Here is a 19312-nt window from a genome sequence, read left to right on the forward strand (position 1 = left end):
TTCATCCCAGGCAGATGTTCTCAAGAGCACTGATTATGGATGCTCAAATATTTTTTGACTAGAGGACTAGATTAATAATGACAGGCCACACAACAGCCATATTTCTTTCATTTTTGTCTTCTTTTTGTTACAAGGAACAGGTGCACACAGGTCCCAGTCCCATATTTCATCAACTTTGTCATTTAAAGTAGCAAAAAAAGCAACACTTAATCCTCCTGAGAAGCCTGAACATCAAAATAAAGTTCTGAAAATAGGAAAAGCCTTCATTAAAATTGAATTGTAAATACTGGAATAGACTTCCTGTAGAAATTACAGCCTCTTTGGTGGAAGTCCTTAATAATAGGGAAGATAAGCTCATCAGTAGCAACAGAGACATACTGCATCTGCTTCTAGGCAGAATAAGGGACTGGGTGATGTCTTAGATCCTTCCTTGCTTATTTTTCTGATTTAGTAACACTACCAATTGGTGCATACAAATACTACATCTCTTTCCTACACACCACGTCAAAACATTCCATTTACATCTCTTCCTGCCATTGTGATATCTCATTTAGTCCTTATTTGCTGTTGGTTGTTGTATACAAATGTGTGATATCTAATTTACAACATCTCTCCTAAAATTTCTAAAGACCAAAAATTTGCTAATTCAAGCTTTCAAACAGTCCAAAATGTTGTTTGAGATTATCCACAATGAAAAACATATTACAAAGCACCAAATCGACAGATGCAAGTCAGAATTGCAAATTGGAATCCATAGCTAGCTATGAATGTGTCCACAGATAATGTAACAGAGAGGGAATGACTCAGCCTCCCTCTGGAGGATTTCTGCACAATTCTGGGTATTGCAATACCAGAAAGAGAGCAACAGAATGATGGGTATGTGGAAAAAAAGCCATAAAAATGACTGAACAGCTGGAGGGGCTGATTTATGAGGAGAGATTAAAGGAATGATGTTTGATTGTCTGCACAATGTCCAACAGCTGTATGTTAACCACTTCAAGTATCTGAAGAGTATAAACACCAAGGAAGGGAATAAATAACCAGACTGGAGCAAGAAGGTATAGCTAAAAATATAGAAAATCAATATACAATTGGAAATTCTTAACAATGAGTTTCGTTAACCTGTGATAGCTATCTGAAGAAGAGCAGCAGAAGTCTTATTATTCCTAGTAACTTTGAGAACAAACTGAACAAATAGCTGAAAAAATCCATTAGGTATCTATCTGGGGCTGGTTGGCAAGAGAGCCTGCCAGATATTATTGTCTGATGATTCCTTCCTTTATGATATTTATAAATCAAAATGCAAAAAAACAAGTGATGACTCATCCAAGTTAACGAGCCACTTACCTCACTTAACCTCACTTGCCTAAAACGTTAAAGCAAACAATATACTAGCCTTATGATACTCTACTCATAAACACAGGTTATTTTCTGACAGATATATCTGACAGGTAAAAATCATAGTGCTGCATGTTAAAAAAAAAAACAAAAAACAAAAAACAAAATCCCTTCAAAAAACCCAAACAAAAGCATTGATAAAAACTGCTCCAAAATAATTGTTTAGGAAGCAAAATTGGAATTACTAACAGAAAACCATCATCTTTGCTATGTCATTCTCATGTCTCTACCTACTGAGAGTATAAATCACTATAGTTGTAATCCAGAGTTCTGGGATTCCAATTTTCCTCTTCAGCTTCAGAAAATACTATTTTGTACTTCTTCCTTGCTGTCAGGCTTCCTGTTATAACAAGAAAAGTTTGTTTCTTGTCAAAAAGCTGGAATTCCCATTTATTTGCAAAAGAGGAACTTGATATTCCCACTACTCTTACGCAAAGCCATATCATTATTTACTAATTCCCCCTAAGTCTTGCTTCTGTGTTTTAGAGATGGATTAGAAGGTGCAAAAGAAAAAAATGTACTCCAGGTGAACTCCAGGGAAAATTCACCTCAAAAAACATACTCTATGCACGTACCTGTTTTGGAAATAATTAAATTCAAACTCAGCCATATAAAGGACATAGACTCATGGCATAGTTTGGGTTGGAAGGGACTTTTAAAGGTCACCTTGTGCAATCTCCCTGAAATGAGCAGGGACATATTCCACCAGACCAAGTTTCTTAGAGCCCTATCCAACCTGATCTTTAATATTTCCAGGGATGGGGCACCTCCATCTGGGGAACCTATTCTAGTGTTTCACTATCTGAATCATTAAAATGCTTCTGTATATCTCTTTTAGCTTAAAATCATTACCCTATCGAATCCAAATTACCCCATCTCTCTCCAATTGCAGAGAAGGATGTTGAGGGGGACCATGTCAAAGGCCTTACAGAAGTCCATAGGGGTGTCGACTTCAATGCTAATCAATTAGCTACTCAACTATGCAGAAGAGGAGCTTATATCAAGAGCTGGCTCATTTGAGAAAAAAGCCCAGGAGTAAAACAGTGCCTCTACAGCTGGAAACCAGGGTCCACAGTCAAAATGAACTGTGCTGTCATGCTGTTATGGCCTAGAGTACATGTTCAGAGCTTCATCTAAGGAATACAGATGCCAAAATGCAAAATGCTTATAGAAGTAGCTAACATAGAAAGGGAAAAAAAAGTTCTAATTTAAGTTGAGAATTATTGTCTCAATCCAATTATCAAGATTACAGCTTTCAACATCCTTCATTCAAAGCATTTCCAAAAAGTAGAGGTCACTTTCCCAAACAAATATTTTTTAGTGTTCCTACTTTTTAGTGCTTTTTTCTTACTTTCCTGCTTGCTTTTTTTCCCATGCCATCCTTGAAGGAAGGAAACTAGAAAGCAAAAGAAGGAGACATGGAAACAAAAGGAGAAAGAGAAAAATCTGAGGGAGAGAGAGAAAAAATAAAAATAAATTTAAATTAAAAAAAACATTATCATAGGAAATACATTCAAAATCTCAGAAAAAGCAAAAAAAAAAAAATTGGACAGCTCTCATCAGGATCCCATGGGGGTCTTTCAGTTTAACTATGAATGCACGTACCCCATCCCCTAGTAAAACTACTTGCATCAAACTATCAAAACCTCAACAGAACAATTAGTCAGCAATGAAGCAATCAGGTGAAAATCCAGGCCTGTGAGTGAGAATCCGTCCTGCTGAGCTGGCATCACCCACATGACCTGCTCTGTCTGTCTGCAAGGCTTTAAGCTCACATCCTTAAAAGCAGTTAGTGCACTTAATATGAGTCAGTGGAAATGAAGCATCTACATAATGGTTAGTCACCTAAATACCTTTGCAGATCAAGGTCTTATTTCAAAGAAGGGCATTACTGACCATTTCTTGTCATGGGAATCAGCACTTGCCACAATACCAGTGACAGAAATTGCCACAGAAGGTCTCCAGCTGAACAGCTTTATTTGGAAATGACCATGCCTATGGCAGCAGTCACTTTTGTGAGCAAATGTGGAGGTTTACTCTTAGTTCACAGGGAAACATTTAGAAGAACCCTGAAATATGGAAAGATTTTTGCCATATCATGTGTTTTCAAAATAGAAAGTTTGTCCACAAACACAGCCCTCCAAAAGAAAAGAAAGAAGTGTGACTCAAGGAGAACAGCATCCAGGTCACAACAGAAAGCGAGCTGACAGCCCTGTGAACCCAAAACAGCCCCCAAGAAGATCTGTCTGCCAGCAGAGCCAGCCATGGCGTCAGCCAAAGAAGTCAGCCACAAATCCAGACACGGCTGCTGGAAAAACACATTCCAGGTCCTATACATGGCTGCCAAGTCCACCCCATGATTATAGCCATGGACTTTAGAGAACCCAGAGGAAGAAGGTGAAAAGGAATAGGATCAACATTGCCTACACTGGGAAGAGGCAGTGCCAAGGCTACACTGAAATTACCAGTAAGTCCCATTTTACTTTGCTCTTCCACTCTTTTAAAGCAGAGTCTAGCTTTTCAGTCTTTCAAAGTTTAAAGGAGATTTTGTCATTTTTGGCAGCAAATGCAGCTTTCTTAACAAACATGATAATGGCCTTACATTACACGGCTTTGTGCCCCAAAGGATTCCAAAGCATTTTACAAACTTAAGCTGATACATGGCCAATGTACACAGGGACCTCTTCATCCACCACTGAAAAGTACTCAGCCTCTACGACAACCTGTCATAAATGCTCAGCAAAGCACAGAAGCTCTCTGCAGTATTTTAGGTTAGGATGTGATGACTGCTTTTCTTACTGGATCTGAATGAGAAGGTGGAACATAATTATGTGAGCAGAAATTCAGTTGCACACAACACTTTAACTCGTACTCCAGCTCTCACCTACTCTGAAACTCCTGCTACAGTGCCTTTTAGTGCTACAGTTTGATGACAACCTTCATTTTCAAAAGCCTCCTTCAGTAATGTCCTCCGGTACATTGTTGGATTCTCCTTCCCCTCCAACTGGTGCATCAACTGGATCGACACCAGTGCTTATTCCTTCACACAGGTGTCCCACCACAGCTTCCCACCCAAACTCAACTTCTCATACAGCAATATATCAAGGCTAATAAAATTCTGGGTGAAGCCTTGCAGATCTCTTTCTTTTCAGTTATTTACTGCACAGCAATAATTTGCCACATATGATGCTTTCTTTCATAAGCACTGCTGGATTTAAACTCTCTCTTCAACAAAAAACCCCAACTTTGTACTGCATTTCACAAGCAGCACCAAGTTTTCAGGCCCAGTGTCTTAACTGTCCATAATAGGAGCACTACACTCCACCATAATTTGCTTCCTTTTCCTAATTCAACAATAAAAATGATCATTCTCACTCTAATATCTGTATTACGCCTTTCCAAAGTCAGAACACCAAATTACTTAATCCTTTAAAAAACACTTTACATAGTTAAGCACATTTGTGCAAATGCCTACAGAGACTGAGGGATTTTGAAGTGCAACAAACCATTTAATAAAGGTTTTCAGATTCAGCCATCCCAACTTCATGCAATGCCGACTGTGGCTGCTATTTTAAAACCATCAGCAGAATTCCATGCTTTTAGACTTCACCTCCAAGACAGGAATACAGGCACCTATTTCTGTTAGTAAAAGTTAGTAAAAAAAAAAAAAAAAAAAAGCTTTCTAGTTCCAATTGCTTTCAATTTTCTATTCTTCCTCTTTATCTCCCTATATTCTCTGGCAACAGGGCTGATTTTTACATCTGTCACTCATACTGCATGCAGTTCTTGCCCCTCCAGGCCACCATGGACTTCTGTCAGAATAATCAGAATAAGCTTTTGAAGACAGACAGTATCTTCTAAATGTAAAATGTTTCTGTCCACATGTAACAAATATTAGCTGTCTGTCTGAAACTTCCATCCTAACTAATACTCAGCAGACAGTCCCATCCATTTCAGTACACCTGAATGTGTCACACAGTCTGCATCCAAGTCTAAATTATGCATCAAAGAACAAATCCAGGCCTTCTTTGCTAGCTGATGAACTGCCACTTCATACGGATCAGGCAGGAAATCTGTTATGCTCTAGCACAAGTGAGAAAAATATAACAAAATTGATTATAGTTGCCTTAGGAAACTTCTATAAATTAGGTACAAGCTAACCTTGAGAAACTGCTTTCAAAAGCTCACATGCCTTAAGAGACTTGGAATAAAACTATTTACTATACCTTTTACCTACGTCATTACACATCTAGTAAAAGCAAGGAGATGTAATACAGTTGAGCCTCTCAGTCTCAAGCTAGGCTGAATTTCAGTGCTCTTATTTTCCTTACAAAGCTTCTCATGTTCAAAAAGTGAAGAGAATATGCTAGAACTGAATCACTTAGTCTTACTTCCTGGGTTTTTAAATCACATCCAGTTACTCCTGTGCTGGGCCCAGCAAGTTGAGCTTAGCTAAGGCATCTGTGGCTGGCGCTGGTGAGCCCAGCACACATCAGTGGTCTGGTTTGATTTGAAAATGTCCAGAGATGGACAGAGATGAAGACATTAACATTCCCCACAGTGGTATTTTCCAAAGACTAATCTCTTCCCTGTTAAAAACTTGTGTCTTGTTTCCAATATGACTTTGTCTGGCTCCAGTTTCAGGCCATTGGTTTTCATTATTCCTTGGACATATAAACCTGTTCATAATCATACACATACACAGAGAGCCCTGACAGTCCTATCCTGCCTTCTCTATGCTCCGAACAGAAGGCAGACTAGCTTGTGTGTTGAAAACAGGAAAGCCCAGCTAGGGATAATATTGCAACACAAAAAAAACCCCAAACTTACTCTTTTTTTCAAGAAGACAACATCATCCACAAACGCATGCAGTACTTTGGGACTGCAGTCCTTCCTTGAACTTCTCACCACCAGCTCCTTGCTGGAGAGTTGCCCCCACAGAATCCCTACTCACAGTGGCTAGTGGTGAAAATACTTTTCCTGCTCCGGTTTTTCTTGATGGGGGATCCAGATTTATTCCTCAGTTTGGCACATTTCAAAGAGAAACATACAGTGCCAATCTCTTCCAGTGCTTCTTTGTTGGACTGCCACTCTCGTCTGAGGTGGCTGCAGAAAATCACACCAGCATTTTAATGAGGAATTCAGAGAAGTTAAAAGACCTTTCCATTGGTGTTTAAACCTCACACAAACAGCAGGTTGCAGCTGTAGCCTTTGCTGCCTATGGATAAGTGTATTATTTTAGAACATGGCCAAGACCTCCTTGTAGGAGGTCCCGCAGGAGTCGAGCCAACAAGTGATTATGAAAGGCAGCCTGAAGAACATTTGACACTGTTTTCTGCCTACGCTTAACAAGCACCTCGCAGTTTGGGCTGCAGTTTGCACGACTTTGGCTTTTAGAAAATATGAAACACCTTAGTAGATGGATTTTACGTCTAGGAGATTCCATCTGAGGCACTGAACCCACCCAATTTTATTACTTATACTTTCAAAAGGCTGGGAAAAGCTTCAAAGTTGCATCTGAAGAATTCATGAACTTACCCTAAAAAACATACCTGGAACTCTGGCATCCATGCACTTTTTTTAAACGTAAACACAGACAAAATACCTACTCTTCAAATGAATCTCACCAGACTTGTTTCTTAAGCAAAAAATTAGTGAATTTTTTCCATTACTATGTATGTCATTTCCTTTGAATAAACAAGCCTTTATTTACTACCTCTTGAGATATCATTCAGTATGCCCCACACAGTCCTAGTCTGCCTTGTGATTCAGTCACTGGGATGGAAGAACCTCACAGCAACTGAGAACATTTGAGACAAACAAAAGCAAAGAGCAGAAGCTGCTGACTGGGCAGAGCTACAAAAATGAAGAGAAGGGCATCTTCCATTTCAGAACAGAAGTTGAGACCACTGTTAGGAACTCACTTCTTTCTGAGAACAAAAGACTGATTGTCTCCTTCTCTACTTCTTTTAGCATTATTTTAAAAGGACACCCAGGGCTCGACCTACAAATGGACTCAGATAAGTGATGACAAACACCTCAATGTCTATCTTATACACTGCATCATCCTTAGTCTCAAATTCACAGCACTGAAGAGTCGCTGGTGTTCTCTACATTGTGCACAGGACTACCAGGCAGGTGAAAAATAGACAAATAACTGGGACCATACTGGGAAACCAATAGAAAATGTTACAGAGAAGTCTCTTATACTCTATCCATGTGGGATCTTAATTTGGGGTAAAAGTACAAACAGACCTGAAAACATTTATTAGAGACGAGCTGTGGTCTCCCCCAAGTAGTGCTCACTTCTTTCTATACAAAGTCATCTGTCAAGGTCCATGAAACTTGCATTTATTTCTACAGAGCAGCCCAGCTTCAAAAAGCAGATTGGAAACTGCCCCTTTTCACCATAAGCCAGTGAATACGCTTCTCCTTCAGCGCTCTTCTGAGGGAAGAACTGACCCAGATTTCCCATTCCCTAGCAGTGACTAACACCTTATTTGTAAAGTGGTGCTGACAGCTGGTTTTGGTCCTGACCTCACTAGTATTGTTTTGTGTTGGATGTGGCTTAGACACACTTCCTAGGTTGGCTGACTCCAAGGTATTAATCAGAGGAGCACCACCAAGTCTGAAGGTCCTCAAGTAATGGAGATAATGAACATAAACAGAAAAGGTAGAAAGAGTGGAGAATCTAAGGGTTTCACTTGCAAATTTTGACCACTGCACTGTACAGCCTGTGTTGATGTGCTGTCCTTACTGACTGCTTTCAGATATATCGGAGTTGCTTGCAAAGGTGTTTTCTGCAGCATTGCCTGTTGCTTGCAGCTTTAGCCCAGAGGGACTATAGGTACCAGTGCATCAGAGGAACAGTAAGGAACTAAAAGCTTTTTACAACATGCTGCCTTGGTGCCTCAGAAAAGCAGGTGTTCATTCACAGGAGGAGATCAATAGGAGTACGGGAGCAAGGGACAAAAGAGATGAAGCAAAGAGCGGAAGGAAGCAGAAAGCAGGAAGAAGGGGGAAAATGTACATAAATGATACACAGATCACAACAAACTTCCATAAAAGCTTCTTGCCACAAATGAGAAAAGAAGAAATTAGAAGCTCCCTCTGAGACCATTAAGGAAGAGGGAGCCTGGGTAAACAATCTAACACATGAGAGGAAAAGCTGGACTTGTGCAGGTCTTTAGCATTCAATTAGGAATGGAGCAGCTTGACTCTATGCAAGAAAGAGCTCTGAGGCTAAAAAAGGGTGTGAGACAATATATAGGATGGAGTCCTGTAGGATTACTGGCCCTCCTTTCAGAGATTTAAGCCTGGCAGCAGATATCTAGGGAATCACACACTTCAAGGACAACATGCACAAGAGAGCAAGACTGCCGCAAGGCCAGTTACTAAGGAGAACTCCAGACTGAGAGAAGTCAGCGAGCCAGATGATGATGTGAGAAAAGAGCTCGACCTCACCCACATGTAATGAAAACAATAACATCACATTTTGTTGGGCTCATCAGCTTCCCAGTGTTGCAACACTCCTTGTCCTCTGGTATGCGGCATCAGATAATATGTCTAATTCAACAAATTAAGGCAATCTCATTTGGCACTGTTTCTGAAACTATGGATTGCTGAATTAAGAGTGCAGCTTTCCAACAGAGCTGTTGTGCTACTCAACCTGGAAAATCAATTATTGCAAAAATACCTGCAAGAACCAGGTAGTGATTCCCACCACCCTACTGCAAAGCCTGCAGCTTTCAGGGCTTGGCTTAGTTATTCAATTATTCAGGTTAGCCCAGGAACAGGTTAGCTCTACACTGCTTTTAATCATCATTCTAGAATTCAGATACAAGATTCAGCAATTTGTTTCTGCTCTGCTTTCCTTGGATGTGTTGCTAAACATATTACAGCTGAAAATAAACTAAAACAACTGCTAGGCTGTGGAGGTGAAATTAAAAGCAACTGAGCATGTCTTCCAAAGTAAGGTAAATAATATATGGAGCAAGTTAGGTCAAGTATGCTTGATGATTCTCAGTTGTGGTGCTCAGACTGTTACATATTACATTGTTCACAACTGTTAACGGCCAGCTTACCTTGTTCTCTCTTCTTTATTTACTTTTTTCTCTTGATGTGGAATATCAGGATAGGTAGTGTTTTCAAGTTCAGAGAGAGGGATGAAAGTGCTCTTTTCTTAAGATGTTCTTTTTTGAGCATGTACGTAATGCCTAAAGCAGGACTGTAATGGAAATTATGGTTAAAATATTTTCTAGAGGAAAAGGTCAGCTTCAGTAAAAAAGAAGGATGATCTCATGTTTCTGACAGTTCAGATACAAGCAAATCTTAGCACCAATAAGTTATGTCATCTGTTACATTCATGTAAGCAGAATGCCTCTGTACATTTTGCACTGTTATGACAAGGCTGTACAGAACAGGGGTAATTATTCCATATGAAATAGCTATCTAAGACAGGGTTACTTGTATCTATTCTTATCTTAAAATAAATAAAAATTAAAGCCGGCGTGGTTTTCTGTTCTGTCTGCAGAGACCTAAGATCTGCCACATTAAACAACATAGTAAGCATAAATTTATATTTGGCCAGAATGACGCTGAAAATTATACCTTAGTATCTTACTCATTGAGATACCATCCATCCTGACCTTGGCTATAGCTTTATATTTTACACACCATTACTGTCATAGTAACAGACAGAGCCAACAATAATTTGCTCATACAATTTACAATACATTGTCTCCCAGCCACACTGAGGGCTCTTTAACCATCAGCAGATGTCTCATATTAGCTATACTTGAGCAAAGCAAAATCTATTCTGCCCTAAAGTCTCTATGGCTGCTTGGCTGTGACTTGAGATTAGCACATGGCTAATTTAGTGTTCATACCACTGTAACTAATCACAGCATGGCTGAGGAGTTTCAGAAGTTTCAGCCCACAACCTGCTGCCTAGATTTCACGCATTTCTCCCATCCCCAGCATCTGAGATTTAGGAGTCCACCCTCAGAGAAGCTGATCAGCAGCTAATACTGTAGCTGATCTGTGATATTCTGTCCTCTGAATTGTTTCCATGTAAATACTATCTAAAGCTTATTTCACCACAACCTTACAAACACTAAAGGTCACTTTTTAAGTGGTCAATATTTGTGCTTCACTACTCATTCACAAAATCTTGAAATCTATATATTCATGCTAACATTCCTAAAACAGAAACTAAAGGAGCTATAACAACATCACTGTTGTCCCACATGAAAGACAGAAGAGCTATGCTGTAGGCATGGATGTACCTCTGGAGAAAAAGGCATTAAAGAAAGAGGAAAGTGGACCGAAAAAGAAGCAACTCTTTAGTTCTAGGTTTAGCTTCTGATATAGCAATTCAAATGTATCTGGCACAGTGCAATAAAGAGTACAGCTATCATTACACATTTTCTGGGTATAAAGCCACCTTGACCTGGTGAAAACTCTCAGGTAGGATCAACAAATGACTAAACACAGTTGTCCGTGAACTCAAACTCGTTTGGGCAGAAAAGCTGTGTGACTGTGTAGACTAAGAGCTACAACTACTATTTTTAACAGCTGAAGCTGGCAAAGAATTGTCTTTCCAGAAAGTTCCCTGACCAACTTTTGCTTCATATCAAAAGAATACGAAGAAAAAAGAAACAACTTAGAATATACAACAAGTTGGGGTTTTTTTGTTGTTGTTGCTGTTGTTGCTAATTTTTGCTCCTTTACTTTTCAGAATAAGAACTAGAGGACAAGAAACAAGGCAAGACTGAAACAGAGAGAGTTGATTTAGGCAGGCTGTATTTTCTCTGCCTAAGTGCCCCTTTTATCAGTAGTTCCTTGCATGTTTTACCCAGTGTACAGCCTTGTCTTTTTAATACCTTCATCCTGTCATTTGTTTCCCTTCCCAAGATCCATAATATCCCTCCTGGCATCTAGCTGTTAAACCTGCTGTGGAAACACAATGTGGAACATGGGGTTTATAAAGCACATTGCCTGTTTTGATGGTGTGGATCCATAGCTCAAAGATTATGCTTTTAAGTCTGACATTGCCAACCTGCAAGGCAATTGTATGGCTGTGAAGGACTGCTATTATGCTCACTAGAGAACAAGAATTTCGGTTCAGAATTTCCCCTTCTTTTTCTTACTGCTTCCATAAGAGATAGTATTTCTCTAAGCTGATCCCCAGCTGCTTTATTAGCCCCTTGAGTCCATTGCCAGCTAATACATAACCCCAAACAGCCTTAAGTTTTCTGGAAGTTCCTCCAAGGGTCTGGATGCAGGAACACTGCATCCCAGCAAAAGGCAGTCTTACACTTCCTCCCCTGGGTGTTCTTTTTGCTCATTGGACATAGTAGAGCATCCGGACTTTGTATTCCATTATTTTTCTCACTGCTTCCCTTTCTCCAGTCCTGATGCATGTCAGGCCTCCCGCCTGTTTGCAAAATCCAGGTGAATTTGCTGTAAAGTTAGATGTTGGTCTAATTACTGCAGACTGGATGTTTAATCCTTCTGCTGCTTCTCTTTGAAAGATCACAATGCCTGAACCACCAAGCACTGGCAATGTCTCTCTGGGAACTTTAGTTCTTATATAATAATACCCATATTAGTTGTGATGGTTATGAAATGAAGAACCTTATCCCTCTTCCTAAGCTGGTTTTGCTTAGCTCTAACGTGCCTCCAAATTTTCTGAACTTCAGGGTAGCAATTGTCATCAAAATAGATAATTTTGTTCTTATACAGCTCTTCATTGTTCCTCGCAGCTGCCTGTAAAAAAATTGTTGCTGAGTTTGATAATTCTGGAAACAGAAAGCTACATATCTTAGCTGGATCTGGGGATGTTTGTGCTTCTGATCTATAAGGTCTTTATAAAATACTATCAAAATGCAAGGATTGTGTAAGTGACAGAGGCAGCATTCCCACATTTTTGTTATTTTCTGCATTTTTAGGAATGCCATAAATCCTGTCATTGCTTCTCCTTTGAGCGTTTTCTAAATCACCACATTTTGCTCTTTGCAGCCTGTTCTGTTTTACCAGGAAAAATGAGATGTGTGTTCCCTGCACAAGGTTAATCGATAAAATCTTTACAATCTCCTCTCATCTGGCCAGCCTCACTTTAATTTCAGTAACAGTGCTAGTCAACTCACTCAGAGAAGCAGTTTAATCATTCTGAAGCCTTTTTACTTCATTTCCCCGTTCTTTTACTCTTTGTTGCTAACCCATTTTGCTCTATTATCACAGCTTCTGATAGCCAGTGGTTTCGACAAAGCCCAAGCCCTTCTAATCAAGTTATCTGGTGAAAATCTCAGCTTTTAAGAGTGTCTGTTATTCCTCAAGGGTGTGGAAGAAAATTTTGAAAATTTGTCATAATTTACAGTAAAGATTGAAAAAACAGATACAAATACCTCCAAATGTGTACTGTTTCTAAAAATTCTTATTTTCTTCTTAACCTTGTGATTTCTGGGGCTTGATTCATGATTTTGGAATGCCTGAGACTGGCAGTTTATCTGTTACCAAAAGTACAGCAAATTTTCTTTTTGGCCAGCTGAGTACTTCAGGAGAGTTCTGGACAAGAGTTATCCTGCATCTTGCTGCTTGAGCCAACTACCTTCCCCAGCAGTGCTTACTTAATACCATACTTTCTTTCCTCTTCCTTTCTGATGTGAGAGACCCTTACACAGTTTCCAGAGTCCTTTCACATCTTTTCTCCAGCATCTAAGTGTTCAAGTGGATGAAGTGAGGCAGGCAACCTTCATTTTAAAAACACACAATACCACAATCATATTTACACGTTCACCTCTTCAGCTTATATGCAGAAACACATCAGCAAACTGGGTGATCAGACACAAGAGCAACAATGAATGCTCAAAGACAGGTAGTGTTTGTTTCTGCCAAGCTATATGGGGCTTGTACCAAATACGTCACCACAGCCTGAGATGTGATGAAGCTGAAGTTTTTTGAGAATATTGAGGAAGGCTGCAACATTACCCTTAAAAGAGTGCATTAAGTATTATTTTTAATTTTCTGATTCTGAGAAAAGTGAGCCATTTATGCAGGGGAATCTTTATGACTGTAATAGATTTTTTTTCTTTAATTGGCACTTTCATGGTACTTTATTTTTCCAGATATATCTGCCAAATTGTAGGGAACAGGAACTGATATGGTGCAGAAACCTGCAGCAAGATACCAGAGTTGTTTTAATCTGTAATACTGGTGTACTAAAAATATCTACACTTTTTTCAGTCCTTACACTGTAATATTTGAGAACCTGAGATTTTACAGTCATAGCATACTAGCTTTTATAAAATAAGATTAAATTATGGACATTAGAACCAACAAAACAAGAACAGTGAAAAACAGCTAATCAAACATAAGTCAAAGTGAAACTTCTTTCTGCCGTGGCCTAAAGATTACTGCACAGGCAGGTAACTAAAGTGTGTTACAGGGTTTTCAAATAAAAATTGCTCTAGACAGACCTGAAGAGTAGAAAGCTGGGTTGTTAAACATTGAAAACAGTGCAAACCAGAAAGCATGAAAAATTCTCTTAGGTAAGTCTGTTAATAGTATTTTGAAATACATCCTAAGGAGAACTGGGAATCATTGCAGATATTTGCAAGGTAGGTTAGGCTGGTTTATCCTGAAAAATTCAGGTGAGTCTACAATTCTGGGTAACATGAAAGGTTCAACTACACGTTACACCTTCCAATGCAAAGACCTAGGAGCCATCAAACAGAGATAATAACTGGAGATCCATTTGAAACAAAGAAGGTGGCAGCAGCCTGTGAACTTCTGCAGTTCTTTGACAAAGGGTATTGCAAATAAGGCACATGTACATCATCACAGGGGGAGAGAGGAAGGTACAATACATACTGAACATACTCACTGAAGATTACAAAATAGCCAAACTACAATGGACCCAGAAAATCTTGTGAGATGACAGGACAGTTGATTCTGGGAGAGCTGGGGCATTACCCACACATCCTTGTCCTGTTCCTGATCATTCCTTGCACCTGCTTACAGGCACTGTTGGAGCCAGGATGATGGTAAAAGGGGCCCTTGTTCTTAACTGCTAAAGTAAATCTAATGGTTTTATTACTTGAACACAGATATTATGCATTTGTATCAGCCTGCTGGGCCCCTGAGCAATCCACTGCAGTGATTTTGCCAAATGACTTCTAATTGGAATGAATACCCAACAAATTTTAGACTCTGCAGCGTCACCTGCCCAAATTTTTATTAAAAGACATCATTAAACAGTCATAGATTCAAACTTTTAAAAGAAAGTATTTTTATTTCCAAAATATTCCCTTGGGAGAACGTCTTTTAATTAAAAAAATACCTCAAAGTGAAAGTCCTTCTTCAAGTAAATAACAAATTTTAAGGAGATTAGAAGTATCATATGTTTAAAAAAATTACCAGCTTGGTGTATTAAATAACAAATACATAATACAAGAATAGATATTTTTCCATTCCCAGTTGCCTGAAAGTAATGTAGAAAATGTTTTTAAACAGCTGGATTAAAATACTGCACATTAGCTATTACACTGTTAGCAGCTGCACTACCCTTTGCAAGCTTAGCTTTTCCAAACGGTTAGAGCTATATATTACAAAATCATGCTTTGTTTACTTTTCTATCTAATATCTTTAATTGGCTTTTGGTTCCAACGCAAATAATAGTAGGTCTTGAAGCTGTAGCCATAAGAACTTCAATCATGTGCTATATGGAACAAGTTCTAAATCGTAAGGAGTATATGAGCTCTACCAACTAAATAAAAGGCTGTGATCCAGGCAATACTTCTTTGCAAACACAAAATCTCATTCTCTGTGTGACCTTGAGTAAGCTACTTGATCTTTTTGTGCCTTGTCAAGACAATTATTAAAAATTGGGCTTCTCTGACTAACAGATGTTACTATACATCAGCACAGAGAATACTAGAGTAAATGCATTACTGAAAACATTCATGATAATAAAATTATGTGGAACCAAATTTCTTTCATTTGCTGTGATTTGTGTCTTCATAATTCTTACTGCATCCACTAACAAAGCCATTTAAATCATGAGATCACTTGTTTTCCAACAAATTAAGTCCCAATATTTGCCAATCATTCTGCTTCAGAGGTCAAGGAAGAAAAGTCCTGCTCTTCCTTGCATAGATCCTTAAAACCATCAGAATTACATCTATTTGCAAAAGTGTTTGCAAAGATAACAAGTTCCAAATGTTTCCCTTTCTTAAATGCGTATTTGTTTCAAATCGCATGTTTTTAATCTGTGTAAACTGCCCACTTCTTATTTATGTTAAGTGTATGCTGTCCAAGAGATACCATAACTAATACAAGTTGTGCAAATACTTTTGGATCACTTATCAACACAGACTGTTGAGCAAGAGGGAAAAACACTAAATTTTCATGAGCAGGTTATGAACCCTGTAGCACCAGTAAGTAAAATATTAATTATGGAGAGTATCATTATTAAAGCTTATTAATTAAAATAGGCCTAGCCATAATTAAGACTAAATACACCATGATAATAGGCTTGAATACCTTGGAGTTAAAAGTGAGTTTGCCTAAACAATGTAAGTTCATTACATGCCATCTCCAGGTGATCATTCAAAGGCTAAATGCTTATTCAAAACTCAGATTTTAGCTGTAATGAAGGGAGGGAGGAAAATGCCTTTAAGGGTGGGACATCTCACTCTAGACCAGCTGTTTAAAATGAGCAAGATGAAACGTGACAGTGCCTGTCTCAGTGATAGAGGTAGTTTACACTAAACTCCTAGTTGAGTTTTGAGGCTGAACAACTAAATTCAGGTGAGAAAACCCCAGCCAAAAGTAAGACAGTCTTTTCAATGGTGCCAGTCAAAGCATGTAGAAATGAACCAAAGCCAACTAGTGTATCTGACAGCAAAATACTTCTAGGTCCCAACTTCTTTTAGATGCATTGCTTAGTCAGTCTACCTTGGAAGAAAGGGCTTTGCAGCTTTTAAAAAACTGTGTGTCTTGGTTCAAATTTATGTTAAAATTAATATGCTTTATATAATTATGACTTCATAAAAGAACATAGAGAAAGAATATGCTTCAACATGTGCCAACAGTTCTACTGTAGAAAGAAAAGTGTTGAAAGAGACAATGTGAAAAACACGGTTAAAAAAATCACTACATTTCAAACTCAGGAGAAGCACTATTCCACAAGTGTGACCTCTGGTAGATGCAGGTTATTACTATTTAGTAATAATAGTAGTATTACTATTCAGTAATTACTATTTAGCAATATTACTATTTAGGTAAATGACCAAGAAACACCCATTAGTGGCTGAAGACTCAAGATCATTATAGATGCTGGTCATTATTTTATTTTCATAGCATTAATAAGCTTTCTTCCTTAGGGCAGTTAAAATACAAGTGTTTAAACAGGGGTTGGTTTTGGAGAGTTTTGAGGAGATTTTTTCACTGCGCTCATGGAATGTTTAATAGTGAAATGTTCGATAAAAATTATCACTTTCGTTTAGGGCTATTATATGTGAATCTGTGCCTTTCTAAGGATACATTCTAGATTGTTTGACAATTACAGTTTGAAAAATGAGTCCAGGTAAAATGGGGATAAACTAGAGTCTCTCTTGTGTCTCAAATTGGTTCCATAAAGTCATCCAACAATAGCTATGATGTATTTACGCATTAAATATGTGGCATCTTGTCATATCACAGCAATAAACTATTTCATACCAAATGGAATTTGGAGAGATTTTAGTGAGAAAACAAGAGAACCTCAGGACATGTAAGCTGACACGGCTCTAGTGGAACCCATTCTTTCAATGAATTCATGGGGACTGAAACTAGCTGCAGAGCTGGGAAGGAAAAATTAAAGGGTATATAAAACATCATTGAACAACACTGTTGGAACTGTGCTTCCAGTCTGAGATGGGTGTGAACTCTAATGGGGTTTCCCAAAGAAAGTAGAAAATCATTTCTTTTGTAGTCCTATTGAAATAGCTTCAGCAATTTTGCACTTGGCTCTTGCTGCAGAGTCCTGAGTTTCTCTCTGTTCTTATCTGATTCTCAGAGACATTAAAAACCTAACAATGCCAAGTGCTTGAAAGATGTCTTCACAAGACAGATTCTGGGACATAACATTGTCAAGGCTGTCTGGTCTCTCACCCATTGCTATGCAGTGAATGAAATGCTGACATGTAAAGATGTTAATCCAAGAAGCATTTTTTCACTTATAGGTTAAAAGAATCTTAGAATCAAACCCTGCTGTGTGTCAATATCACACAGACAGCTGTCATTACAACCAGCTCTGTCCAGCTTTATTACTGTGATCAGTTTGATAGGAAACCTGACGCCTTTTGCCCTACCTCTCAAAAAAGGGAGAAAAAATAAAAAAATAAAAATAAAAATTGAGGGGGGAAGGAGAGGAGTGAGCAAAAACCTGACTTGGGTTTCCAAAGATATAATTGCAGAATAATAGTAGTCAGTACATTTCTAATGAACATTATATGCAATTAATCAGTTCCCTCTGAGCAAAACAAATCTTTGGACTGTAACAGTAACATTGCTGATTACAGGAAGAGTTGGGTTTGGGGCGGCTTTTTCTTTTTGAGACAGTAGTAGAAAACCATAGGGACTGTTCCTACGGAGTGCCATCACCTCACGCTACATGGAACTACAACATGTCAAGGCCAGGTTGGATGAAGCCTTGGGTGATATGGTTTTGTGTGAGATGTCCCTGCCCATGGCAGGGGGGTTGGAACTAGATGATCTGAAGGTCCTTTCCAGCCCTAACTATTCTATGATTCTATGTAATTCTTTCCTGTACAGAGAAGTCCAAAATTAAATGTAACATGTTTTCCTCTGGGAGCCCTATTAGAAGGCAACTTCCATCAAGTCATGGGATCTCTCCCCAACAGTCTCCTCCTGGGCCTGGCCAGACTGGACCCCCAGGTCCACAGAAGGAGGATATGTGACAGCTAGGATCCCAGTCTGCAGGCTGTGCCTTCCTTCCAGAGGCATTTAAGAGTGAGTAGTTTCCAGCTGTGTTTATTCTCAATCCTCCTTACTCACAAAATATAAACCATTCATGTCCCTTCTCTACCTTCTCACTCAGGCTAACTAGCAAATTTTTTGAGTCTGTCCTCCTAGATCTGGCTTCCTTGCCCACCATTCCCTGCACCTGTTCCAGTTTGAATCTTTTGGGGGCTGTGTTTTAACACAGGCAGATAAAATTGTGTAAGAATTCAGCTAAGGTCATATTGGTACCACACAGAAGAATTCCTCTTTTGTTCAATGCCTCTGCTAGCAATAGTTTGCTTGAGATTTATATTTACTTTTTTTTCCCAGCTGTGCCACATCCTTGGCTGAGTCAGAAACTTTTGTCTTTCCCTGCTTTCAACTGCAGCTTCCGGCTTCACATAAAATTTAAGAGAAGCTATGGCAATGAATTGAAATGTGAAATGTGTTTAATAACTTCTTGCTTCACTTAATTTAGTCACAATGAAGATTGAATGTTATTTATAGTGCTATTTTACTTGTTTAGGTTAGAAGAATTTCTTATTCTTGAAATTCCAATAACTCAAAAATTATGCCAACAATTATATACCAAACACAGGGTGAAAAGCAGGCATCTGTGCCAGGGTCTGGGGCTGCAGTTCCAGAAGCTTCAGCTTTGCTACTGTCAGCTTCAAAGCCTGACTACAGTTTCAAAGATGTCATCATCTCCCTACAAAAATTAAGGCTATTTTAAGAGGTTCCCTGGCTGTTTATACAATTCAGATCTCAGCACAGTCAACTGAAGAGGTAGGAGCACACATTTGAGGACATCTTTGAACTCATCAGGCATACACTGGGCAATTGCTCAGTGCAAGTTCAGCATCCTGTAGAGACTGAGAATTATCTAGTAAATTAGTAATTACTTGAG

This window comes from Melopsittacus undulatus, chromosome 3 (assembly GCF_012275295.1).
Source record: "Melopsittacus undulatus isolate bMelUnd1 chromosome 3, bMelUnd1.mat.Z, whole genome shotgun sequence".
Classification (NCBI taxonomy): Eukaryota; Metazoa; Chordata; class Aves; order Psittaciformes; family Psittaculidae; genus Melopsittacus; species Melopsittacus undulatus.